Below are 27,464 nucleotides of genomic sequence, written 5' to 3'. Positions count from 1 at the left end.
AGGAAACAATTGCAAAAGAGTTTTAAATTCTCTGGGTAATTGTTACAATTTTATTAATTTCCTTATATTTAAGCTGCCACCCTGGATATTTTCTGCTCTAGGCCTTCAAGTCTTTGTAACTCTCAACCCCAGAAACATAGTTATGACCTTGGTTTCATAGATTTGACACTGCCACTTGTATTTCACAAATCCCCCGTTATGACACAAGCAATATGAGTTTGGTTTTCACAGGTGAAAAAAACTTATAGCAGTTCACTTCCCAATGTCACTGTAACTATTTTAAATTGCAATGTTTCAGCCCTTCACCATCAATCTTGGATTTGTAATGGCAACCTATTTGCAAGAACATACCAGTGTAAAGTTTTGATTGAGTGTCATGATTTCTTCAAGTGATAAGAGGTAGAAAAAGCTTCCAAAGTTCACTTCTCGCCAGTTCTGGTAGCTTCCAGCATCACAAACCACTATAAAAAATAAAGATACTTATTACCAAGCAAGCTAATATCAAATCCAAAACCAAATGGAAAATTGAAACTTTTGCTACAGCCAGGTGAGACTAAAAACCTTCTTTACCTAACAAAATTATAGAGGATGCAGAAACCTACCTCTGGAAGTGGTTGCTCTTGCAGTCAAGTATGGTTTCAGGAAGTACTGATAGATTGCTTGTCTTGTGTTGTCTGTCATTGAGCTGTACTGAAGGCTAAATGCTTTTACTCTGTTTCAGAAAAAGAAATAGATGAGAATGTTTGGGAGTGTGACGTAAATACTTCTTGTTTTATGCCTTCTTTTTAATTTTGATTTTGAAAAGCATTCATAGTTGGCAAGAGCCATATACACATATCTTTTGCTTTAGATATCATTGTACTTACATTGCTTGGTAGGAGTCACAGGATATGTTCTGAGGAATGTACTCAAGAAGGGTTTGATTGAAGTACACAGTCAAGTTAAGCAAGTAGTCTTGGAACAAAACCGTCCACTGTTCAGTTGTAAAAGTAAAGAAGTTGGCTCGAAGATCCCTGAGCTCCGTAGTTAGGAGTGTTGTCTTTATTGTTGTTACTTGCTCCTCTGACAGGTTGGCCTACATGAAGAAATCAGGGATTTATGAAAAAGTTACAGAAAAGCTGCTATTGCTTGCATGCTGATCAAACATAAATACAAGAGTCTTCTCAAAGAGTGAACATGTTGCAGCCTTCTTGTGAAAGCACAAGGTGTATCAGGATTTCTCTTTTATATGTACCTGTATTGCTGCAGAAGATAACGCTTCCAGGAAGGTTGTAATATTTTGCGGTGCAATGGCACTTAAATATATCTCCAGCAAGGTTGCATTGAGGAGAATGTTAGCTTTGGTCATGGAGGAAGCTATGTCCATTGGAGCAAGGTCATTCTGAAAAGAAATATATATTATTTTTCTTTTTAGGAAACAATTGCAAAAGAGTTTTAAATTCTCTGGGTATTTGTTACAATTTTATTAATTTCTTTATATTTAAGCTGCCACCCTGGATATTTTCTGCTCTAGGCCTTCAAGTCTTTGTAACTCTCAACCCCAGAAACATAGTTATGACGTTGGTTTCATAGATTTGACACTGCCACTTGTATTTCACAAATCCCCCGTTATGACACAAGCAATATGTGTTTGGTTTTCGCAGGTGAAAAAAAACCTATAGCAGTTCACCTCCCAATGTCACTGTAACTATTTTGAATTGCCATCTTTCAGCCCTCCACCATCAATCTAGGATTTGTAATGGCAACCTATTTGCAAGAACATACCAGTGTAAAGTTTTGATTGAGTGTCATGATTTCTTCAAGTGATAAGAGGTAGAAAAAGCTTCCAAAGTTCACTTCTCGCCAGTTCTGGTAGCTTCCAGCATCACAAACCACTATAAAAAAAATAAAGATACTTATTACCAAGCAAGCTAATATCAAATCCAAAACCAAATGGAAAATTGAAACTTTTGCTACAGCCAGGTGAGACTAAAAACTTCTTTACCTAACAAAATTATAGAGGATGCAGAAACCTACCTCTGGAAGTGGTTGCTCTTGCAGTCAAGTATGGTTTCAGGAAGTACTGATAGATTGCTTCTCTTGTGTTGTCTGTCATTGAGCTATACTGAAGGCTAAATGCTTTTACTCTGTTTCAGAAAAATAAATAGATGAGAATATTTGGGAGTGTGACGTAAATACTTCTTGTTTTATGCCTTCTTTTTCATTTTGATTTTGAAAAGCATTCATAGTTGGCAAGAGCCATATACACTTATCTTTTGCTTTAGATATCATTGTACTTACATTGCTTGGTAGGAGTCACAGGATATGTTCTGAGGAATGTACTCAAGAAGGGTTTGATTGAAGTACACAGTCAAGTTAAGCAAGTAGTCTTGGAACAAAACTGTCCACTGTTCAGTTGTAAAAGTAAAGAAGTTGGCTCGAAGATCCCTGAGCTCCGTAGTTAGGAGTGTTGTCTTTATTGTTGTTACTTGCTCCTCTGACAGGTTGGCCTACATGAAGAAATCAGGGATTTATGAAAAAGTTACAGAAAAGCTGCTATTGCTTGCATGCTGATCAAACATAAATACAAGAGTCTTCTCAAAGAGTGAACATTTTGCAGCCTTCTTGTGAAAGCACAAGGTGTATCAGGATTTCTCTTTTATATGTACCTGTATTGCTGCAGAAGATAAAGCTTCCAGGAAGGTTGTAATATTTTGCGGTGCGATGGCACTTAAATATATCTCCAGCAAGGTTGCATTGAGGAGAATGTTAGCTTTGGTCACGGAGGAAGCTATGTCCATTGGAGCAAGGTCATTCTGAAAAAAAATATATATTATTTTTCTTTTTAGGAAACAATTGCAAAAGAGTTTTAAATTCTCTGGGTAATTGTTACAATTTTATTAATTTCCTTATATTTAAGCTGTCACCCTGGATATTTTCTGCTCTAGGCCTTCAAGTTTTTGTAACTCTCAACCCCAGAAACATAGTTATGACCTTGGTTTTATAGATTTGACACTGCCACTTGCATTTCACAAATCCCCCGTTATGACACAAGCAATATGAGTTTGGTTTTCACAGGTGAAAAAAAACTTATAGCAGTTCACTTCCCAATGTCACTGTAACTATTTTAAATTGCAATGTTTCAGCCCTTCACCATCAATCTTGGATTTGTAATGGCAACCTATTTGCAAGAACATACCAGTGTAAAGTTTTGATTGAGTGTCATGATTTCTTCAAGTGATAAGAGGTAGAAAAAGCTTCCAAAGTTCACTTCTCGCCAGTTCTGGTAGCTTCCAGCATCACAAACCACTATAAAAAAATAAAGATACTTATTACCAAGCATGCTAATATCAAATCCAAAACCAAATGGAAAATTGAAACTTTTGCTACAGCCAGGTGAGACTAAAAACCTTCTTTACCTAACAAAATTATAGAGGATGCAGAAACCTACCTTTAGAAGTGGTTGCTCTTGCAGTCAAGTATGGTTTCAGGAAGTACTGATAGATTGCTTGTCTTGTGTTGTCTGTCATTGAGCTATACTGAAGGCTAAATGCTTTTACTCTGTTTCAGAAAAAGAAATAGATGAGAATGTTTGGGAGTGTGACGTAAATACTTCTTGTTTTATGCCTTCTTTTTCATTTTGATTTTGAAAAGCATTCATAGTTGGCAAGAGTCATATACACTTATCTTTTGCTTTAGATATCATTGTACTTACATTGCTTGGTAGGAGTCACAGGATATGTTCTGAGGAATGTACTCAAGAAGGGTTTGATTGAAGTACACAGTCAAGTTAAGCAAGTAGTCTTGGAACAAAACTGTCCACTGTTCAGTTGTAAAAGTAAAGAAGTTGGCTCGAAGATCCCTGAGCTCCGTAGTTAGGAGTGTTGTCTTTATTGTTGTTACTTGCTCCTCTGACAGGTTGGCCTACATGAAGAAATCAGGGATTTATGAAAAAGTTACAGAAAAGCTGCTATTGCTTGCATGCTGATCAAACATAAATACAAGAGTCTTCTCAAAGAGTGAACATTTTGCAGCCTTCTTGTGAAAGCACAAGGTGTATCAGGATTTCTCTTTTATATGTACCTGTATTGCTGCAGAAGATAAAGCTTCCAGGAAGGTTGTAATATTTTGCGGTGCGATGGCACTTAAATATATGTTCAGCAAAGTTGCATTGAGGAGAATATTAGCTTTGGTCACGGAGGAAGCTATGTCCATTGGAGCAAGGTCATTCTGAAAAAAAATATATATTATTTTTCTTTTTAGGAAACAATTGCAAAAGAGTTTTAAATTCTCTGGGTATTTGCTACAATTTTATTAATTTCCTTATATTTAAGCTGCCACCCTGGATATTTTCTGCTCTAGGCATTCAAGTCTTTGTAACTCTCAACCCCAGAAACATAGTTATGACCTTGGTTTCATAGATTTGACACTGCCACTTGTATTTCACAAATCCCCCGTTATGACACAAGCAATATGTGTTTGGTTTTCGCAGGTGAAAAAAAACCTATAGCAGTTCACCTCCCAATGTCACTGTAACTATTTTGAATTGCCATCTTTCAGCCATTCACCATCAATCTAGGATTTGTAATGGCAACCTATTTGCAAGAACATACCAGTGTAAAGTTTTGATTGAGTGTCATGATTTCTTCAAGTGATAAGAGGTAGAAAAAGCTTCCAAAGTTCACTTCTCGCCAGTTTTGGTAGCTTCCAGCATCACAAACCACTATAAAAAAATAAAGATACTTATTACCAAGCAAGCTAATATCAAATCCAAAACCAAACGGAAAATTGAAACTTTTGCTACAGCCAGGTGAGACTAAAAACCTTCTTTACCTAGCAAAATTATAGAGGATGCGGAAACTTACCTCTGGAAGTGGTTGCTCTTGCAATCAAGTATGGTTTCAGGAAGTACTGATAGATTGCTTGTCTTGTGTTGTCTGTCATTGAGCTATACTGAAGGCTAAATGCTTTTACTCTGTTTCAGAAAAAGAAATAGATGAGAATGTTTGGGAGTGTGACGTAGATACTTCTTGTTTTATGCCTTCTTTTTCATTTTGATTTTGAAAAGCATTCATAGTTGGCAAGAGCCATATACACTTATCTTTTGCTTTAGATATCATTGTACTTACATTGCTTGGTAGGAGTCACAGGATATATTCTGAGGAATGTACTCAAGAAGGGTTTGATTGAAGTACACAGTCAAGTTAAGCAAGTAGTCTTGGAACAAAACTGTCCACTGTTCAGTTGTAAAAGTAAAGAAGTTGGCTCGAAGATCCCTGAGCTCCGTAGTTAGGAGTGTTGTCTTTATTGTTGTTACTTGCTCCTCTGACAGGTTGGCCTACATGAAGAAATCAGGGATTTATGAAAAAGTTACAGAAAAGCTGCTATTGCTTGCATGCTGATCAAACATAAATACAAGAGTCTTCTCAAAGAGTGAACATTTTGCAGCCTTCTTGTGAAAGCACAAGGTGTATCAGGATTTCTCTTTTATATGTACCTGTATTGCTGCAGAAGATAAAGCTTCCAGGAAGGTTGTAATATTTTGCGGTGCAATGGCACTTAAATATATCTCCAGCAAGGTTGCATTGAGGAGAATGTTAGCTTTGGTCACGGAGGAAGCTATGTCCATTGGAGCAAGGTCATTCTGAAAAAAAAATATATATTATTTTTCTTTTTAGGAAACAATTGCAAAAGAGTTTTAAATTCTCGGGTATTTGTTACAATTTTATTAATTTCCTTATATTTAAGCTGCCACCCTGGATATTTTCTGCTCTAGGCCTTCAAGTCTTTGTAACTCTCAACCCCAGAAACATAGTTATGACCTTGGTTTCATAGATTTGACACTGCCACTTGTATTTCACAAATCCCCCGTTATGACACAAGCAATATGAGTTTGGTTTTCACAGGTGAAAAAAAACTTATAGCAGTTCACTTCCCAATGTCACTGTAACTATTTTAAATTGCAATGTTTCAGCCCTTCACCATCAATCTTGGATTTGTAATGGCAACCTATTTGCAAGAACATACCAGTGTAAAGTTTTGATTGAGTGTCATGATTTCTTCAAGTGATAAGAGGTAGAAAAAGCTTCCAAAGTTCACTTCTCGCCAGTTCTGGTAGTTTCCAGCATCACAAACCACTATAAAAAATAAAGATACTTATTACCAAGCAAGCTAATATCAAATCCAAAACCAAATGGAAAATTGAAACTTTTGCTACAGCCAAGTGAGACTAAAAACCTTCTTTACCTAACAAAATTATAGAGGATGCAGAAACCTACCTCTGGAAGAGGTTGCTCTTGCAGTCAAGTATGGTTTCAGGAAGTACTGATAGATTGCTTGTCTTGTGTTGTCTGTCATTGAGCTGTACTGAAGGCTAAATGCTTTTACTCTGTTTCAGAAAAAGAAATAGATGAGAATGTTTGGGAGTGTGACGTAAATACTTCTTGTTTTATGCCTTCTTTTTCATTTTGATTTTGAAAAGCATTCATAGTTGGCAAGAGCCATATACACATATCTTTTGCTTTAGATATCATTGTACTTACATTGCTTGGTAGGAGTCACAGGATATGTTCTGAGGAATGTACTCAAGAAGGGTTTGATTGAAGTACACAGTCAAGTTAAGCAAGTAGTCTTGGAACAAAACCGTCCACTGTTCAGTTGTAAAAGTAAAGAAGTTGGCTCGAAGATCCCTGAGCTCCGTAGTTAGGAGTGTTGTCTTTATTGTTGTTACTTGCTCCTCTGACAGGTTGGCCTACATGAAGAAATCAGGGATTTATGAAAAAGTTACAGAAAAGCTGCTATTGCTTGCATGCTGATCAAACATAAATACAAGAGTCTTCTCAAAGAGTGAACATTTTGCAGCCTTCTTGTGAAAGCACAAGGTGTATCAGGATTTCTCTTTTATATGTACCTGTATTGCTGCAGAAGATAAAGCTTCCAGGAAGGTTGTAATATTTTGCGGTGCAATGGCACTTAAATATATCTCCAGCAAGGTTGCATTGAGGAGAATGTTAGCTTTGGTCACGGAGGAAGCTATGTCCATTGGAGCAAGGTCATTCTGAAAAAAAATATATATTATTTTTCTTTTTAGTAAACAATTGAAAAAGAGTTTTAAATTCTCTGGGTATTTGTTACAATTTTATTAATTTCCTTATATTTAAGCTGCCACCCTGGATATTTTCTGCTCTAGGCCCTCAAGTCTTTGTAACTCTCAACCCCAGAAACATAGTTATGACCTTGGTTTCATAGATTTGACACTGCCACTTGTATTTCACAAATCCCCCGTTATGACACAAGCAATATGTGTTTGGTTTTCGCAGGTGAAAAAAGACCTATAGCAGTTCACCTCAAAATGTCACTGTAACTATTTTGAATTGCCATCTTTCAGCCCTCCACCATCAATCTAGGATTTGTAATGGCAACCTATTTGCAAGAACATACCAGTGTAAAGTTTTGATTGAGTGTCATGATTTCTTCAAGTGATAAGAGGTAGAAAAAGCTTCCAAAGTTCACTTCTCGCCAGTTCTGGTAGCTCCCAGCATCACAAACCACTATAAAAAAATAAAGATACTTATTACCAAGCAAGCTAATATCAAATCCAAAACCAAATGGAAAATTGAAACTTTTGCTACAGCCAGGTGAGACTAAAAACCTTCTTACCTAACAAAATTATAGAGGATGCAGAAACCTACCTCTGGAAGTGGTTGCTCTTGCAGTCAAGTATGGTTTCAGGAAGTACTGATAGATTGCTTGTCTTGTGTTGTCTGTCATTGAGCTATACTGAAGGCTAAATGCTTTTACTCTGTTTCAGAAAAAGAAATAGATGAGAATGTTTGGGAGTGTGACTTAAATACTTCTTGTTTTATGCCTTGTTTTTCATTTTGATTTTGAAAAGCATTCATAGTTGGCAAGAGTCATACACACTTATCTTTTGCTTTAGATATCATTGTACTTACATTGCTTGGTAGGAGTCACAGGATATGTTCTGAGGAATGTACTCAAGAAGGGTTTGATTGAAGTACACAGTCAAGTTAAGCAAGTAGTCTTGGAACAAAACTGTCCACTGTTCAGTTGTAAAAGTAAAGAAGTTGGCTCGAAGATCCCTGAGCTCCATAGTTAGGAGTGTTGTCTTTATTGTTGTTACTTGCTCCTCTGACAGGTTGGCCTACATGAAGAAATCAGGGATTTATGAAAAAGTTACAGAAAAGCTGCTATTGCTTGCATGCTGATCAAACATAAATACAAGAGTCTTCTCAAAGAGTGAACATTTTGCAGCCTTCTTGTGAAAGCACAAGGTGTATCAGGATTTCTCTTTTATATGTACCTGTATTGCTGCAGAAGATAAAGCTTCCAGGAAGGTTGTAATATTTTGCGGTGCAATGACACTTAAATATATCTCCAGCAAGGTTGCATTGAGGAGAATGTTAGTTTTGGTCACGGAGGAAGCTATGTCCATTGGAGCAAGGTCATTCTGAAAAAAAAATATATATTATTTTTCATTTTAGGAAACAATTGCAAAAGAGTTTTAAATTCTCTGGGTAATTGCTACAATTTTATTAATTTCCTTATATTTAAGCTGCCACCCTGGATATTTTCTGCTCTAGGCCTTCAATTCTTTGTAACTCTCAACCCCAGAAACATAGTTATGACCTTGGTTTCATAGATTTGACACTGCCACTTGTATTTCACAATTCCCCCATTATGACACAAGCAATATGTGTTTGGTTTTCGCAGGTGAAAAAAAACCTATAGCAGTTCACCTCCCAATGTCACTGTAACTATTTTGAATTGCCATCTTTCAGCCCTTCACCATCAATCTAGGATTTGTAATGGCAACCTATTTGCAAGAACATACCAGTGTAAAGTTTTGATTGAGTGTCATGATTTCTTCAAGTGATAAGAGGTAAAAAAAGCTTCCAAAGTTCACTTCTCGCCAGTTCTGGTAGCTTCCAGCATCACAAACCACTATAACAAAATAAAGATACTTATTACCAAGCAAGCTAATATCAAATCCAAAACCAAATGGATAATTGAAACTTTTGCTACAGCCAGGTGAGACGAAAAACCTTCTTTACCTAGCAAAATTATAGAGGATGCGGAAACCTACCTCTGGCAGTGGTTGCTCTTGCAATCAAGTATGGTTTCAGGAAGTACTGATAGATTGCTTGTCTTGTGTTGTCTGTTATTGAGCTATACTGAAGGCTAAATGCTTTTACTCTGTTTCAGAAAAAGAAATAGATGAGAATGTTTGGGAGTGTGACGTAGATACTTTTTGTTTTATGCCTTCTTTTTCATTTTGATTTTGAAAAGCATTCATAGTTGGCAAGAGCCATATACACTTATATTTTGCTTTAGATATCATTGTACTTACATTGCTTGGTAGGAGTCACAGGATATGTTCTGAGGAATGTACTCAAGAAGGGTTTGATTGAAGTACACAGTCAAGTTAAGCAAGTAGTCTTGGAACAAAACTGTCCACTGTTCAGTTGTAAAAGTAAAGAAGTTGGCTCGAAGATCCCTGAGCTCCGTAGTTAGGAGTGTTGTCTTTATTGTTGTTACTTGCTCCTCTGACAGGTTGGCCTACATGAAGAAATCAGGGATTTATGAAAAAGTTACAGAAAAGCTGCTATTGCTTGCATGCTGATCAAACATAAATACAAGAGTCTTCTCAAAGAGTGAACATTTTGCAGCCTTCTTGTGAAAGCACAAGGTGTATCAGGATTTCTCTTTTATATGTACCTGTATTGCTGCAGAAGATAAAGCTCCCAGGAAGGTTGTAATATTTTGCGGTGCGATGGCACTTAAATATATCTCCAGCAAGGTTGCATTGAGGAGAATGTTAGCTTTGGTCACGGAGGAAGCTATGTCCATTGGAGCAAGGTCATTCTGAAAAAAAATATATATTATTTTTCTTTTTAGGAAACAATTGCAAAAGAGTTTTAAATTCTCTGGTTCTTTGTTACCATTTTATTAATTTCCTTATATTTAAGCTGCCACCCTGGATATTTTCTGCTCTAGGCCTTCAAGTCTTTGTAACTCTCAACCCCAGAAACATAGTTATGACCTTGGTTTCATAGATTTGACACTGCCACTTGTATTTCACAAATCCCCCGTTATGACATAAGCAATATGTGTTTGGTTTTCGCAGGTGAAAAAAAACCTATAGCAGTTCACCTCCCAATGTCACTGTAACTATTTTGAATTGCCATCTTTCAGCCCTTCACCATCAATCTTGGATTTGTAATGGCAACCTATTTGCAAGAACATACTAGTGTAAAGTTTTGATTGAGTGTCATGATTTCTTCAAGTGATAAGAGGTAGAAAAAGCTTCCAAAGTTCACTTCTCGCCAGTTCTGGTAGCTTCCAGCATCACAAACCACTATAAAAAAAAAAAGATACTTATTACCAAGCAAGCTAATATCAAATCCAAAACCAAATGGAAAATTTAAACTTTTGCTACAGCCAGGTGAGACTAAAAACCTTCTTTACCGAGCAAAATTATAGAGGATGCAGAAACCTACCTCTGGAAGTGGTTGCTCTTGCAGTCAAGTATGGTTTCAGGAAGTACTGATAGATTGCTTCTCTTGTGTTGTCTGTCATTGAGCTATACTGAAGGCTAAATGCTTTTACTCTGTTTCAGAAAAAGAAATAGATGAGAATGTTTGGGAGTGTGACGTAAATACTTCTTGTTTTATGCCTTCTTTTTAATTTTGATTTTGAAAAGCATTCATAGTTGGCAAGAGCCATATACACACTTATCTTTTGCTTTAGATATCATTGTACTTACATTGCTTGGTAGGAGTCACAGGATATGTTCTGAGGAATGTACTCAAGAAGGGTTTGATTGAAGTACACAGTCAAGTTAAGCAAGTAGTCTTGGAACAAAACCGTCCACTGTTCAGTTGTAAAAGTAAAAAAGTTGGCTCGAAGATCCCTGAGCTCCGTAGTTAGGAGTGATGTCTTTATTGTTGTTACTTGCTCCTCTGACAGGTTGGCCTACATGAAGAAATCAGGGATTTATGAAAAAGTTACAGAAAAGCTGCTATTGCTTGCATGCTGTTCAAACATAAATACAAGAGTCTTCTCAAAGAGTGAACATTTTGCAGCCTTCTTGTGAAAGCACAAGGTGTATCAGGATTTCTCTTTTATATGTACCTGTATTGCTGCAGAAGATAAAGCTTCCAGGAAGGTTGTAATATTTTGCGGTGCGATGGCACTTAAATATATCTCCAGCAAGGTTGCATTGAGGAGAATGTTAGCTTTAGTCACGGAGGAAGCTATGTCCATTGGAGCAAGGTCATTCTGAAAAAAAATATATATTATTTTTCTTTTTAGGAAACAATTGCAAAAGAGTTTTACATTCTCTGGTTCTTTGTTACCATTTTATTAATTTCCTTATTTTTAAGCTGCCACCCTGGATATTTTCTGCTCTAGGCCTTCAAGTCTTTGTAACTCTCAACCCCAGAAACATAGTTATGACCTTGGTTTCATAGATTTGACACTGCCACTTGTATTTCACAAATCCCCCGTTATGACATAAGCAATATGTGTTTGGTTTTCGCAGGTGAAAAAAAACCTATAGCAGTTCACCTCCCAATGTCACTGTACCTATTTTGAATTGCCATCTTTCAGCCGTTCACCATCTATCTTGGATTTGTAATGGCAACCTATTTGCAAGAACATACCAGTGTAAAGTTTTGATTGAGTGTCATGATTTCTTCAAGTGATAAGAGGTAGAAAAAGCTTCCAAAGTTCACTTCTCGCCAGTTCTGGTAGCTTCCAGCATCGCAAACCACTATGAAAAAATAAAGATACTTATTACCAAGCAAGCTAATATCAAATCCAAAACCAAATGGAAAATTGAAACTTTTGCTACAGCCAGGTGAGACTAAAAACCTTCTTTACCTAACAAAATAATAGTGGATGCAGAAACCTACCTCTGGAAGTGGTTGCTCTTGCAGTCAAGTATGGTTTCAGGAAGTACTGATAGATTGCTTGTCTTGTGTTGTCTGTCATTGAGCTATACTGAAGGCTAAATGCTTTTATTCTGTTTCAGAAAAAGAAATAGATGAGAATGTTTGGGAGTGTGACGTAAATACTTCTTGTTTTATGCCTTCTTTTTCATTTTGATTTTGAAAAGCATTCATAGTTTGCAAGAGCCATATACACTTATCTTTTGCTTTAGATATCATTGTACTTACATTGCTTGGTAGGAGACACAGGATATGTTCTGAGGAATGAACTCAAGAAGGGATTGGTTGAAGTACACAGTCAAGTTAAACAAGTAGTCCTGGAGCAAGACCGTCCACTCTTCAGTTGTATAATTAGAGAAGTTAGCCTGAAGAGCCATGAGCTCCACAGCAAGGAGTGTTGTCCTTATTGTTTTTATTTGATCATCTGACAGATTTGCCTATATGTAAAGAATTAGGGGTTTTTGAAAATATTATGATAAAGATGCTATTACTTATATGCTTGTCAAAAATAAATACCAGGCTCTCCATAATTAGCATAAGTTTAGACATCTTCTTGTGAAAGCACAATGTGTTCCAGGTTTGTCTTATTGTATGTACCTGTATTGCCGCTGAAGTGATAGATTGAAGGAAGACAGGGACATTTTGCAGTGCGATCATGTTGAGATATGTTTCAAGTAAAGCTTCATTGAGGAGAACTTCAGTGTTGGTCACGAGGGCGGCTATGATAGATTGCAGGAAGACTGTGGCATTGTTGACCTCCATCTGATTGTTTGCTTCTGCCCAGGCTAGCAGCACACTGCTTTTGAATATTGTGTTAATTTCAATCACGTTATCTCCCAGTAAGTCCATAATGTTTTGCACACTTAATTTCTGCATGGAAATTTGTGGAGAAAAAGTATTAGGTTGCATCAATCCTTCTGCAGTTACAGATCAGAACTAAGCTTCCATTGTCCATTGTTTCTGAATGCATTTAAATCCAAGTCCCACAAAAGACCCTAATGAACAGCATTTTTGTTCTCTGTTAATGTTTATTAATTTTTCTTGTATTCATAAACTATTAATAAACTGAATGTTTTTACCTAAAGGGAAATTATGTTTAAATTGGGTATTTTTAAATGTATTTTTCTTAAATTTCAGTTAAACTTTCACAGCTTTTTGTCTTTTTCTAGCCCCTACCACCACATGGTATGATTTGTGAATGTTTTTAGGAAATATCTTAAATTACCTTTTTTTTTTCATTGAAAATGCTAATCCTGATCCTCACACTGCAGTACTCTGTGCTAGCAGAGCTAAGTAACAACCACACCTCTAATCACACGTGTCCCCACTCAGACTTGTATTGTAGAGAGGAAGAAGGGGTTATCTGACGAGGTATGGCTGGAGTATGATACATTACAGAGTGCAATAGGTCTAACTACCTATTGGACTACGCAAGAATATTTAGAAATGCTACACAATTGATTTAACAGGAAAATGGGGGTAAGACTGTAAGAATATAAATTGTTAATACAAAGTCAATCTGACTACATATCTATTTCTGTGACGTCATTTGATCTTTAACCACTTCCTGCCCACACTATAGGCAATTGATGGCGGGAAGGTGGTTGTATTATCCTGACCCACCGTCATATGATGTCGGGCAGGACAATGCGCTCTGCGATCCCCCGGGGGGCGCGCAGAGCGGCGATCGGTGCTGTGGTGTGTCACTCTGACACACCGCATCTCAGATCTCGGTAAAGAGCCTACTGACGTAGGCTCTTTACTATGTGACCAGCTGTGACCAATCACAGCTGGTCACATAGTAAATAGGAAGAGCCGTTGATCGGCTTTCCTCAGTTCGTGCCTGACAGGCACGAGTAGAGGAGAGCCGATCTGCGGCTCCCCTGACAGGGGGGGTCTGTGCTGGTAATCAGAGCATTTATTACCAGCACAGACCCTTGGGGGGTACCACTAGAGCCACCAGGGATGCCCACCCATGACCACCAGGGATGCCCACCCATTACCACCAGGGATGGCAATCAGGGAGCCTGCCAGTGCTCACCCCATCAGTGCTGCCCACCATTGCCATCTATCAGTGCTGCCCACCAGTGCCCATTATTGCCATCTATCAGTGCTGCCCACCAGTGCCCATCATTGCCCACCAGTGCTGCCTATCAGTGCCCATCAGTGCCAATCAGTGCCGCCCATCAATGCCCATCAGTGCTGCCTATCAGTGCCCATCAGTGACACCTATCAGTGCCCATCAGTGCAGCCTATCATTGCACATCAGTGCCGCCTATCAGTGCCCATCAGTGCTGTCTATCTATGCCCATCAGTGCCGCTTTTCAGTGCCCACCAATGCTGCATATCAGTGCTAACTATCAGTGCCACATATCAGTGCCCATCAGTGCTGCATATCAGTGACGCCTATCAGTGCCCATCAGTGCTGCATATTAATGCCACCCCATCAGTGCTACCCCATCAGTGATTCCTCATCTGTGCCTTTCAGTGCGGCCTCATCAGTGCTCATCAGTTCAGGAAAAAACGTATCTATTTACAAAATTTTTTAACATAAACAAGAAAACTTTTTTTTTTCAAACTTTTCGGTCTTTTTTTATTTGTGTAGCAAAAAAGAAAAAACCTTGCTGTGATCAAACACCAAAAGAAAGCTCTATTTGTGGGGAAAAAAATGACATAAATTTGGTTTAGGTACAGTGTTGCATGACCGCGCAATTGTCATTCAAAATGCAACAGTAAAGGAAAGGAAGAGCCGATAGTGCATTACCCCAATACAACATTTATTACACTAAAAATGGACACTTACATTACTGAAGATAAATATCGCTTGTAGAGATTCAGTTACAGGTGATTGCGGCCGCGCCCTCATATCTCACGGTCCGCACTGCATGCGGCCACGATCACCTGTAACTGAATCTCTACAAGCGTTATTTATTTTCAGTAATGTAAGTGTCCATTTTTGTGTAATAAATGTTGTATTTGGGTAATGCACTATCGGCTCTTCCTTTCCTTTGTGTGGAGTTCATCATCCAGCACCTGTGAAGTTTACTTTATGGGAGCAGCATCTGTCTATAGGAGAGAGCCTTTGTGAAGCCATCTGTGTGGATAGTAACAACTATACCCAGAATTATCCATCTCTGTGGTCCCATTGTGGTCCCTTTATGGGAATAATATTCCAAGCTTCCATGTATGGTTATCTGGTAAGAGGCACATTTATTAACACGAGGTTTCACACTGAGTGTGGGGACGACACTGTAGCTCGTGGACCTTTTCTCCAGTGGTTTGATGTAGATTTACATGCTACATTTTGGTGGAAAGTCGGTAAGGAGCCATCACACTGCAGTGTTTGGGTCACGTTGTGCTACATGGGATATTCCAACCTGCTGACCTTTAGGAAGGGACATTTATTGTATTCGGAACACTTTAGTGAAAATTCACGATCACGAGTCACCGTTAGTTATTTTTGGACTTATTCACGTTATATATTATATTTTAATATAATGCATGTCATCACCCTTTATATATTTGTCACCTGCATGTTTTTTGAGTTTCTTCAAAATACTTTTTATTGGATGTGTTTTTTTCCCATTAAATTTAATTAATTGAGCGCACTAGTTTAATTTTTTCACTACATAATTCATTCCAACCAGGTTTGGAATCCTAGTTGCTGCCACTTTTTATTTTGAGTCAGCACACCCTATTATATTATTCAAATTTTAGTATTGATGCCATGGAAGAAAACCCATTTCCATGATGCCAGATACAGTCAACCGGGCACATAGTACTGCAACACCCTGGTTAATAAGGCCTTACTAGTGAACTTCCAAGACTAAATGCAAAGAATCATAGTAGTCTCAAAAAGGCTTCTCAGAGAGAACACCAGGCTAGCCACACACACACAGATGTTGTTTAGATATGATATTATAAATTGGCCACATTTTACAATAATTCCTGCCTCATTAGATGTAAAAGTAATGGACTGTTTCAGTGTGTCATCTTTGTGTATAATTATTATTAAAATTAAGGTGATTGTACAATCAGACTTACAGAAAAAAAACTGTATTAGGAGCAATTGCAAAATATAACAGCTGCCATTAAAAAAAAAAAATAAATAAATATTTATTTAGTTGTGCAGTCTTACCTTCACCTCATCTGGATTAAGAGATGTAAAGGTTGTGAGATCCATCTCCGGAAAGCCTTTAGCAAATGCAATCAGGTCGCTGGCTCTAGCACCCCCTATAGGAAAGACAGTAAAGTGGACCTTTAACCATATGCATTGATCGCAATGTACAAGTCAGTGGAAGAAAAAGAAACAAATCATTATCTAGGAGTGCCAATTAAAGGGCCAGTCTATCCAATTCTGGCATATGGGTTTTTGGTAGACACTGGAGTGTTAAACCACCTTTTGTTCTGTCTCTCAAGGAGTGTGTTGGTGACATTTCTGTGCCTGCACACCTGATGCTCTCATTATGAGAGGTCCTCCCTCTCTCTACTGGATTTTGAATTAATTTTTTATTTATTTTATACAAATATAAAAGGAGGATCTGGAACTCATAAAGGTGCATGGGAACACCCACAATTGTGGGGTAGGCAGGAGCAGATTTGGAAATTATGGCAGGGAGATCTCATAGTTTTAGCACCCAAGATCTTTTAAGTTCTACAGGGCTGTCCCCTGCTGAGTCACCACTAAAGCATTGCAAGCACACAGAAACTGCTCAGCAGGAGCTGCAATGGATAGATGAGGAAAATCTGCTGATCTAATACAGAAAACAGCAGCCCTTTTCTTTATACTGGTGTCTTAGAATATATCATTGAGGAGCTAATCAAAGGCTACAAACAGTAATGGTCTCTTTACACTGCGGGGTAGATTTACTAAACTGGGTGCACTCAGAATCTGATGCAGCTGTGCATGGCAGTCAGTCAGCTTCCAACTTCAGCTTTTTCAATAAGGCTTGAGCATTAAGACATGCAAGCTGAATCATTTCTATGCAGAGTTGCACCAGATTTTGTACTCTCCAGTTGTAGTAACTAACTTATGTGTGATGGCTGGCATTTTTCTGCATTTGATCAAAACCACTCACTGCCAGGGTACATAGAAAATATTGTATAACTATGCTATTTACACTGCAATGCTGCCTTCAGGTGGGTTGCAATGCGTTGTGTGAACATGCAAACATGCTCCATTTTTCCAGAATGCACCAGAGCTCACCGGAACTCACCATCCATTTTCACAGTAATGAATACATTTTCACTTAGATATTTAAATTAAAAAAAGAAAAAAGGTAACAGGGGTCATATGTTATAACAATGCAAGGCACTGCGCCCCCACGCTAAAATGAATCATTTTAGGACTTTTAAATTTAGGCGTTTCTCTAATTATATTGATAAATACTATTTTATTACTATTTTAAACAGACTCTGGTACCTTTCCCATATGGGGTGAAGCGACAGTGTTTGTGTAATATGTATACTGTGAATCTCTGACGTACACCTTGCTAGAGCTCCCCTGCCACTCCTTCTCTATTGCAGGTGATACTAAAATCCCTAGTGCCAACTGGGGTCAGACACTAGTCAGAATGTTGCTGTTACTTCCTTGGTCATGTGATAGCACTTGGGCCTAGCAATTGGTTGCTAGACTTGAGCATTGTCACAGGGGAAAAGATCATATGTTCTCCAATCACCAAAAGCACCGGGGATTGTTACAGATTGCAACGGAAGCAGGAGTGGCAGTGGAGTGCTGGCATAGTGGATATTGGGTATTCATGGGGGGCTTTTACACAGATACTTTGCCCCAAATAAGTAAGGTGACAGTGTCTCTTTAAGCAGAATCAATAGGTTACATTATTAGAAAAGTTTTCTGTAAAAATAATTTTTGACAGATACTAATCAGACTAAGGCTGGTCATGCACTGATTGAAATGTGTCCAGTTCTGCAGGTACATTTGTAAGAAAATATAATTGGTCAATGGTCTAACTAGTACAGTTGGGTCTTACCAATTACAGGCAGCATAACCTGATAGTATTCATTTGAAGTGTTATCATATGATGAGTAGAGCAACTTCATCTTGTCGAAGAGGAGGTTCTTGTTGGTTTGGCTACATGTTGAAATCTCAAGTGGTTGGGAAGAAATTCTGAAAAAAAAAAGATCCCTAATAATCCCTAAGAACTCCAAACAGCTATATAAACAGATGAAATACATGTATGGCAAATGACTACCTTCCCAATAATTTGTATTTCTGTCCAACTAGTCGTAAGATTTACACAGCTCTGCCACAGTACACAGCCCTGTCTGGTGAGCTGACCTTACTGCAGTTAGAAATGCAGCCTGGTCACGTACCTAGTTTGTGATTGGACAGTGAGGGAGTCAAAATCATGAGCTTATCACCCGCCTCTCTTCTTCTGTCATCAGGTTCTGTGCCAGCACACATGCATGTAGCACATTTGATAGGCTTCTCCAATCCCTTAACCAATACTTACTGTGCCAGATATCATCAGAGGCACAAATCAAATCAAATTCAGGTGCTTGCACTAGTTTTTTTTTTTAATTTATTTTTTGCACAGTAATGAAACAGGATTTTTTTTTTTTTTATACCATCCCAAGCGGCAAATGCTGCACACCTTTTATTTGATTCTCTCTCCATGCTTTGTTGCTGGGAGTGAATAGAGCAGGAAGTTGCTGGGATTGAAGAGAAATACCTGGAACTTGGAACTTCTGTGTATCTGAATCACTTCTCCCAGCGCTGATGCTTAATGATTGGCCCAGCACTGTCAAATGGGGTTAGGGCAAAGGTCCCAGCCTTGCATTATCTCTTACAAGGATTAAAAGTCAGAATAAGCTATACCCCCTATTTGCCAAAGCCAAAGCCAAAGCCCCAGCCCCAGCCCCAATGAAACCATCTTTGGTAAATCACACTCACTTCACATACACCTTCTTAGCCTTATGGATCTCAAAAAACAAAAAAGGTAAGTGTAAAAAGCTAAAAAAATGTATTTGAGAATATGCTTGTGGTGTTGCCCTTCTATAGAGATGGATCAAACCGGATTGGGGTGGGGCTCTAGGCAAGGTAGATGCTTTGGACACCCCAATTTTTTTTGACTGACATTGATAAGGATTGATGTCATTATTCCCTCTGGTGCTGGTTCTATCAAGGTGTAGAATCTAAGTACCAGTTGGTATGGTGGGGATGAGCTGGAAATCCCAGTGGTCCTAGAAATCTCCACTGCAACTGGCACTGGGGATTTCCTCACCAAAGGGTATCAGGTAGAAAAAGGCTATGGTAAGGAGACAGGGGACCCAAAGTGCATTCGGAATTAAGGAGTGGTCTTGGCAGATGGCAAGTCGGGAGATATCAGACAGTCTGGATTGGCAATAAGTAGGCCATTAAATAGGCTGGTGATGGAAAAAGCGTCAAGCTTAGGCAGAGGTCTTGGCAAATGTAAAAGAGAATGAGACAGTCTGGGGGTGGCAATAAGTAGAATGTAAACTAGGCTTGAGAGGAGAGGAAAAGTCAAACTCAGGCTGGGGGGGCTTGTCAGGCAGCAATCAAAAGGTCGTCTGTGTCAGAAATAAAGAAGGCAGAAGATGAAAAAATAGTCAGGAAAGTTAGGGTCAGTAACATTATAACAGGCTTCAGTGTGATAGCTATTTTTCACAAGTAGCTGGTTTGAGGATAAAGCACCAGGCACTTCAAAGACTGGAGCTTTAGTAACCTTTTGGTCAGAGGACATGCCCATCACTGTTATAAGGAACTCTGGAAGTCCTTACAGGTACTCTATGAGTTCAGTTAAAAGCACTGGCAGGCATTCTGAAAGCCCTGGCAGGGATTCTGCAAGTACTAGGAAGGATTCTGTGAGTACCATAGGAAGTACTGCCTGAGATTCTGTGAGTACGGTCGGATGTTCTGGCTGGAATTCTGTGAGTCCTGTCAGAGATTCTGGAAGTTTTGTATCAATTACATTAGGCATTCCATTGCACACCAACTGCCCACAAGTTTATCCATCCTTGTAAAGTGCCAGGCAAGTGCACAGTTTTCACCAATTGTGCCATTTATCTCCCAGATAAATGCAGGTTGTAGCTGTGCCCCCTGAAAATCCACCAGGCCTTAGGTTCCTGTCTAAGTCTAAACAACTTCTCTATTTCAGTAGCACAACCTTACCCAAAACTTTCATAAGCAATGTTTTGAATTAGGGTCTCATTTAGGCCACAGATGTAAGGAGCCAGGACAGTGAGTAGTGTTCCATCCAAACTAGCATTCGGATAGTTGAGCTGAAGATATCGCAGAACCAAGTCATTGATCTGGAAAGAAATGCAAATATTAGTATGGGAAAATCTCAGGATATCTGCTCATCCAGCAACTAAAAGAGACAGAGAATACCTTTCACATCATGGGTTGGGTTTTCTTCACCCTCTTAGTGTGTAGTGTATGTATGCATATATGGGTTTTGTCCTTACTAAAATTCATTAATACACATATAAAGGTATTTTTTGTTTTCAGAACACATTTCTTAAATCACTGTCTAATTTTAGGTTTACTTCTTCAGATGATTTAAGCATATATTTTATTAGTCTCAATACCATACATTCCTCCTGGTTCCTGGAGAGGAGGCCGTAGGCAGCCCAAGCAAAAGTGGGAGCAGGTACTTGTCAAATCTAGGTACGCGCCCCCCCCCCCCAAAAAAAATGGCATGCCAAATGTGGCATGTCTGGGGGTCAGGACCACTTAAAGCGGAAGTTCCACTTTAAAGTAGAACTCCGCTTTAAGTAGTGGAACGCATTACCACAGCCTGTAATGAACATGTAAGCAAATGGTAGCACCCCTTTAAGAGAGAACACTGCCTTAATGATGTCAGTGGGTGGAGTGTTGTGCCCTTTAAATTATGGTGTGGGTTGGGCCCAGGGCAGAATGTGGATTAGACTTGGCCCCTGACTTACAGCATGTAGGTTTGTAGCCCAAAAGAGTGGTAGGCCTACTGGGCCTAGGCCATAGAAAAGATTCCATGGGAGGACCCACCACTGGAGGACTCGTGAAAGAGTCTTTGGGAAGATGGCTGGTTTTTAGGAGTTTAGGTTGGTGGCAAAGAATTTTCTGCACTGCAATTCTGAAGGTATGATGTTGAGAAAGGTAGGCCTTGTGCCAGAAAACTGTGAGCACTGTGATGGGAGAGGGTCTCAAACCTGAAGAAAGTGAGGTACAAGATGGTGGAGTAACCTCCCAAGAACAGGTATGTACGTACCCTATCTCAAGAAGAAGCTTCGCAAAGCCCCTGGCAGGAACCATCTTGCACACAAACATGTGGTAAAATTTACTGTTGTTATCAACACTTTCCAAAAAACACTAAAATCCAGAGACTTGTATTGAGTCTATCATAAAGCTAGTAAAAAAAACATTCTAGCTCAACCCTTTCTCTACCAAGGTCCTTAAATGCCACAATAGTCAAGTGGTTAAATCAAGCTTATTGCTGATGCTGAAGCTGGGAGTTTGGTACTGGGGCTCTCAAAGTAAACCCTCTGGGGAGCCCAGGACTGTGGGAAACTGCCCATACAGTGAAAGCAAGAGGAACTTAGGGAACGTCAGTGTCATCCCTCCTGTGACTAATGACCCCAGATAGGGCATATATTACGTTACTTCTGAGGTCACAAGTGTTATTTCTCAGTTAGTGTAGTCAAGGATGCAGCTATTCAAGCATAAACTGTGTTTGAATAGCTTCACTGGAGGGCAGGAGAGAAATTGGGGGTCTAATAGTCCCCCAATGTTTCCATAAAGTCTACCTGTCACCTACCCATGCTATCGCATAGGGGACTTGTTAGCAATAGCAATTGTAATAGCAATAAAGTTTAAAAAAATTAAAAAGGCTAAAAAAGGGAAAGATTTTAAAAAAATTGTCAAAAACTGTTAAAGTTCCCCCATCACTCCTGCATACACGCCATATAAAAAGTGCAGCATTGGATAAGAACAATTATGTAAACATCAATTGTGCCTCACATATGAGGTATCATTGTAAATAAGAGTAAAAGCAATAACTCTAGGGTCATAATTTACAGTTAACAGTTCATTTTGGGTACTGTCATTTTTGGTGATTTCCATGGCATGTGCAATTTTAAGGCTTGACATGTTTGGAATCTATTTACTCAACGCAACCCAATATTTTATAGTTTACCAAATAATTGGGTATAATATTGTGTTTGTTTGCACTAAAATTAATTTTAGTGTATTTTTTTCCTGAAAATATGTGTTTCATAAATGGATGTGCAAATATCGTGTGGCATAAAACATTTCAACTACTTGAATATTTTACAGGGTCTCTGCTTACAGAAAATGTATACTTTTTAGGAGGTTTACAGTAATTTCTAGCAAACAATGCTGATTTTAACATGCGTGCAAAAAAAATAAAACATTGCCCTGCTAGGCAATTAGTTAAAGCATAAGGTAATCAGCCATTTATAAAGACATTTATTTTTCAAGCCCTATTTATTGCATCATAAACATACCTTAGCAGAGACATTATGGCTTTGCATAAAAATTCCTGATATGACAAAATGACATTAATAACATTTATCTACCCAAATGTGGAAGATGATTACAATCATTTTAAGACCAAGCCCAGTATATTACAATATGCAGGGGGAGAATTAGACACACTCCGCCTTCTAAAGTAAAATAGGTATCTGATGAATATTAAATTTAGTCTTTTTTAAATGGAATTTTTGGAATATCATACACACTTTAACTTTCCTCACCCACACCCCTCAAATCCTTCGATTAGCTGTGTCATTTCTGTATTGCCCTCCTCACAGACTAGAAAACATGAACTTCAGAGTAGTGCTGCAGTGATTGGACTCATTGGAATCACAGACCAAGCAAAAGCTTGTTACTGTACATACTTTTCAAATTTTATTTCCATTTATTTTGCTGTTACTATTTTTTTTTTAATCTTTTTCTGTAAATATTTCATTTTCACTTTGCCTTTTTATCAAAAAAAAAATCTAAAAAATCAGTAAATTTGGCTTTATCTCTAAATGCTTTAAACCAGAGCTTAAAGAATCTCTGTATCTTAAAGAGCATTACTATATTTTAACCTCTGTTATATCTGTGCCTGGCATGACATGTATCACATACGTTTTTTAAATTGCTACAGATATTGGATATTGTAAACTGTACACATTTTATTTAAAACACATTGTTGCAGCTATTGTTTATGTGTAAATCCTTAACTAATTCTATTGATGATTGCTTTCAGTCTGCTTGCACTTTAATTGCTGTACTGTGAGCTGGAAAATTCTTGTACAGGGTGTGACTGAGAATGCTGTCATCACATATTGGCAGTAGCTATGGATTTTGATACTGCCACCCTTACACTCCTCACCTCCTATTGTAAAAGTCCTCTTGTTTGCAGAGCTCTATAATTCAGGTGAAAATGTACAAAAGTAATTATTTACCCTCCTTCCACTGCCTGTCTACATCAATGGGGATGAAAACAAAGCCATGCGTGAGTTAAAAACCACCAGACTCAATGCTTTCAAAGGGCTTTGGATTCCCCAAGTGACAGTGTGGATTGGCCCAGCACTACCACATGAAATGCTTAATGGAGCAGCATGGATTGAAGGCCAGGTATGTATATACTGGGAATAAGTGAGGAATTTAAGCAAACGAATCAGGTAAACAGAGTATGGGGGATAAAAAAGAAGAACAAGTTACTTTAGGCTCTTGATTTTTTAAACCTTTGTTTTATTGTCCGTTACATTATGTTGATTTTGCATGTTTATAGAGTCTCTAAAAGCTAAACTCCGAGCAAACAGCTTAATACACAGATGAATTACACTGCCTTCCACACAGCACACTCCTGCCTACCAGGGCAGGGGACCTGATTTTTCTCTGCCGTAATAAGTTTCACTTATAGGTCTTGTCCCTTACCTAAACCGTGAATTGACAGGGAAAAGAGAAACCAATGGGCTCCTTTCTCTGTCGTACTGCTTTCTTCTCCTATCAGAATGATCTTTGTTATTATATACAGGTGCATCTCATAAAATTAGAATATCATCAAAAAGTTAAATTATTTCAGTAATTCAGTTCAAAAAATTAAACTCATATATTAAATATAGGTGTGTTACACACAGAATAATATATATCAAGCTTTTCTTTCTTTTAATTTTGATGATTATGTCTTACAGCTAGTAAAAACCTAAAATTCAGTATCTCAAAAAAATTAGAATAATACATAAGACCAAAAAAAAGAAAAAAACTGACTGTGGAAACTTCACACTGGACCTCATGCAACTTGGATTTTGTGTTTCTCCACTTTTCCTCCAGACTATGGGTCCTTGATTTCCAAATGAAATGCAAAATTTCCCACAGTCCGTGATGATTTTGGGGAGCCTTGTCATCTGCTGGTGTTGGTTCACTGTGCTTTATCAAGTCCAAAAGTCAGTGCAGCCCTCTACCAGGAAATTCTAGAGCACTTCATGCTTCCCTCTGCTGACCAGCTTTATGGAGATGCTGATTTCATTTTCCAGCAGGACTTGGCACTTGTCCACACTGCCAAAAGTACCAATATCTGGCTTAATGATCATGGTATCACTTTGCTTGATTGGCCAGCAAACTTTCTTGACCTAAACCCCATAGAGAATCTGTGGGGTGTTGTCAAGAGGAAGATGAGAGACACCAGACCAACAATGCAGAGGAGCTGAAGGCTGCTATCAAAGCAACCTGGGCTTCCATAACACCTCTGCAGTACCACAGGCTGATCGGCTTAATGCCACACCACATTGATGCAGTAATTCATACAAAAGGAGCCCCGACCAAGTATTGAGTGCATTCTATACTGTACATGAACATACTTTTCAGTAAGCCAACATTTCTGTATTAAAAATCTTTTTTCATTGGTGTTATGTAATATTCAAAATTTCTAAGATACTGAATGTTGCGTTTTCACTAGCTGTAAGCCATAATCCTCAAAATTAAAAGAAAGAAATGCCTGTAATAAATCATTCTGTGTGTAACGCATCTATATAAAGTATATGATGTTCACTTTTTGAATTGAATTACTGAAATAAATTAACTTTTTGATGATATTCTAATTTTATGAGATTCACCTGTATACATTACAAATAATGGGCACCTTGTGTTCCTTTGACCTCTTCCTCTAAGCTATGCAGTACAAGGACTGCAAAAGACTGATCCCAAGGTACATTTAGGTACTTGTCTGTACACTGCATTAAAAAAAAAAATGTTTTTTTGATGTACTAATAAATACAGATCCGCATTAATTTGCGGAATGCAACTTTAATTTGTACAATGCTTCCAAAAAAAAGGTATGATCTGGGATTCCACAGGCCTTAGAAACACAGCTGGGAGAAAGAAACGTACCTTGGGATCATTGGAACTCCAGGATGCACTTTGGATCAGTGTCGCTAACGTATCCACAGATCTAATATTCCAGAGGCTAATTTCCTCCTCGCTGTACATTCTTGCTATATTTCCCAGCTGGATGAGATACGGTTCTGGTATACCATTGGAGAAGATCTGTGAAAATACATAAAAAAAACATGCTTCAATACTAGGTATTTACTTACAGAGGAATTAAAGGTTCAATTAAAACCTAAAACTGATTTTTTCAATAAAAGCAAGGCCATTTCCTAAACACGTGTTAAATCAAAAGTAAAGTGGGCTTTACAAGCTGGAGGTGGGTTTTAAAGTGAACCCGAGGTATCTATAAAAAAAAAAAAAAAAAAAAAAAAACATCAAGCAGTCCTCTGTAATAGGAGAAGCTGAATATTGCCTCTCTATCAGTTGGCAAGTGAAATATTTGCCTATTTGCAAAGCTATGAGCCCTGCTGCAATCTAAAATTGCAGGTGTGTCGGATAATGTGTCCACCGCTGTGTGCTGTAAATCCTCTTGCTGGCAGCTATGCCACTACTGTGAGAAACCACAATGCCCAGCAAGGGTCACACCTGAAATTGTTGGGTAGCATCAATGCCTGGAGATCATAAAGACAGCAAAAATGTAATCCACAGCCCAACAGAGGGGAAGTGCCTCTTCTATTACAGGGGGACTGCTGGCAGCACATTTTTTTGTTTAAAGAAGTGACAGGGTCACTTTAAATTTTCTTTTTGCTTGGTTCATGCATATAAAAACCGAAAGCAAAATCTACAACATGTATATATATATATATATATATATATATATATATAATTTTCACTTTGAAGGGGAACTTATAAGCTCTTACTCACGTAGCTTTAAAAAAAACTGCGCATGTACAGCTCGCTGTACAGGGCATACAGGCAGGTAATATAATTTTAGGGCAGGAGATTATGTCTCTTCTGTATTAAAATCCTGCATGTTTGCCAATTTATTTTCTTTCATAAAGTTCCACTTTAACTACACTAGAGTACAGTGAGAACATTAGGGTGACTGAGTTGACTGGCAGTGCTGTGTAAATCCTAGGATTAAATGCACATAAGCACAAATCTATTGGCAAATAAAGCTGATCCCCTATATGTATTTCAATGGCACTTTTAGATGTTTGCTAAACTTAATGTTTACATTATGTTCTGCTATGGAGATGTTCCAAGCCACCATTGGAGGTTGCTACCCTGAGGTTGGAGACCTGCTTTGTATTGGGCTGAGTAAGCAGTTTATTTCCTTGGGGCAGCTTTTCCAAAAATATGATGTAAAAGCAATGAGGCTGCATGCTGTGCTGCTGGAAACAGAGCTTACTTTCAGTAAAGGTAACCCATTATACTGGCTTTTTTCAGCAATTGAAGGACATGCACCCATACATTATTAGAAGAAAAAGTGCCGTTATATTTAACGTTTGTCCTGATCTTACCATATCCAGTCTGGCCTTGAGTACTTGCAGCTGATCATCAGTGAATGCCAAGCTTCCAAGGATAGATAAACTATCTATTAAAGTTTTATTGGTGATGCAGGCATCTAGCTGAGTAGCTGAGTAAGTAGCTGCAATGAGGTCTATTTGGCTGTTTATGATGTCTATAGTGAGCTCCTCGTCACATGAAACAGCTGTAAAAAGACACAAAAATTAAACAATACATAATGTGTCAAATTTGGACATGGAAATTCTAAAATCCCATAGGCCAGGATCCCACTATTGCTTTGCAGTACAATTAGTGCACTGCAGTGCCAAAGATTTTGACCTATTTCTGGTACATATTTTTTATTAACTTTTTAGGTATAGGTAGCCACAGAGCAAAACTAAACAGCTGAGGACAAGAAAAATTAAGCATTGACTTATGAATCCCCATTGACAGAGGGTAAGGTCAAAATTTGGTGAATTTCTGTACCCCCGCTCCCTTGTGTCAACAGCCCTGGCTGGTGGTCTAAGAGTGTAGGAAATGTTTATATGCAGACATTTCTCTACTTATCCAAACAATTTCCTCTACTCTGAAAAAGGTGTGGGAAATGTTTTCTTTTTTTTTTTTTTTTGCGTAGTTTGGGCTTGTTCATTTAACCGGCCAACCACTACTTGAATGCCAAAGCTTATCTAAAATTGTTGCTGACC

At 38.3% G+C, this 27,464-nt stretch overlaps 5 pseudogenes across 5 annotated transcripts; all 5 read right to left on the bottom strand.

Moving 5' to 3' along the window:
• Window positions 1–294: 294 nt before the first annotated feature.
• Window positions 295–1,366, bottom strand: LOC309558595 (annotated as a pseudogene). The gene is made up of 4 exons: window positions 1,235–1,366; window positions 867–1,075; window positions 603–712; window positions 295–461 (listed from the first exon to the last, which is right to left on the bottom strand). The product of its transcript is annotated as an uncharacterized misc_RNA (transcript).
• A 341-nt stretch (window positions 1,367–1,707) lies between these two features.
• On the bottom strand, window positions 1,708–2,780 carry LOC309558593 (annotated as a pseudogene). The gene is made up of 4 exons: window positions 2,649–2,780; window positions 2,281–2,489; window positions 2,017–2,126; window positions 1,708–1,874 (listed from the first exon to the last, which is right to left on the bottom strand). The product of its transcript is annotated as an uncharacterized misc_RNA (transcript).
• Window positions 2,781–3,121: 341 nt separating this feature from the next.
• Window positions 3,122–4,194, bottom strand: LOC309558592 (annotated as a pseudogene). Its single transcript has 4 exons — window positions 4,063–4,194; window positions 3,695–3,903; window positions 3,431–3,540; window positions 3,122–3,288 (listed from the first exon to the last, which is right to left on the bottom strand). The product of its transcript is annotated as an uncharacterized misc_RNA (transcript).
• A 341-nt stretch (window positions 4,195–4,535) lies between these two features.
• Window positions 4,536–5,608, bottom strand: LOC309558591 (annotated as a pseudogene). Its single transcript has 4 exons — window positions 5,477–5,608; window positions 5,109–5,317; window positions 4,845–4,954; window positions 4,536–4,702 (listed from the first exon to the last, which is right to left on the bottom strand). The product of its transcript is annotated as an uncharacterized misc_RNA (transcript).
• Window positions 5,609–5,949: 341 nt separating this feature from the next.
• On the bottom strand, window positions 5,950–7,021 carry LOC309558590 (annotated as a pseudogene). Its single transcript has 4 exons — window positions 6,890–7,021; window positions 6,522–6,730; window positions 6,258–6,367; window positions 5,950–6,116 (listed from the first exon to the last, which is right to left on the bottom strand). The product of its transcript is annotated as an uncharacterized misc_RNA (transcript).
• Window positions 7,022–27,464: the final 20,443 nt, after the last annotated feature.

Source organism: Pelophylax lessonae, assembly GCF_965119305.1.
Source record: "Pelophylax lessonae genome assembly, chromosome: 6".
Taxonomy (NCBI): Eukaryota; Metazoa; Chordata; class Amphibia; order Anura; family Ranidae; genus Pelophylax; species Pelophylax lessonae.
The sequence above is the reverse complement of the archived record's forward strand: the minus strand, read 5'-3'. Positions and strand labels throughout refer to the sequence as shown.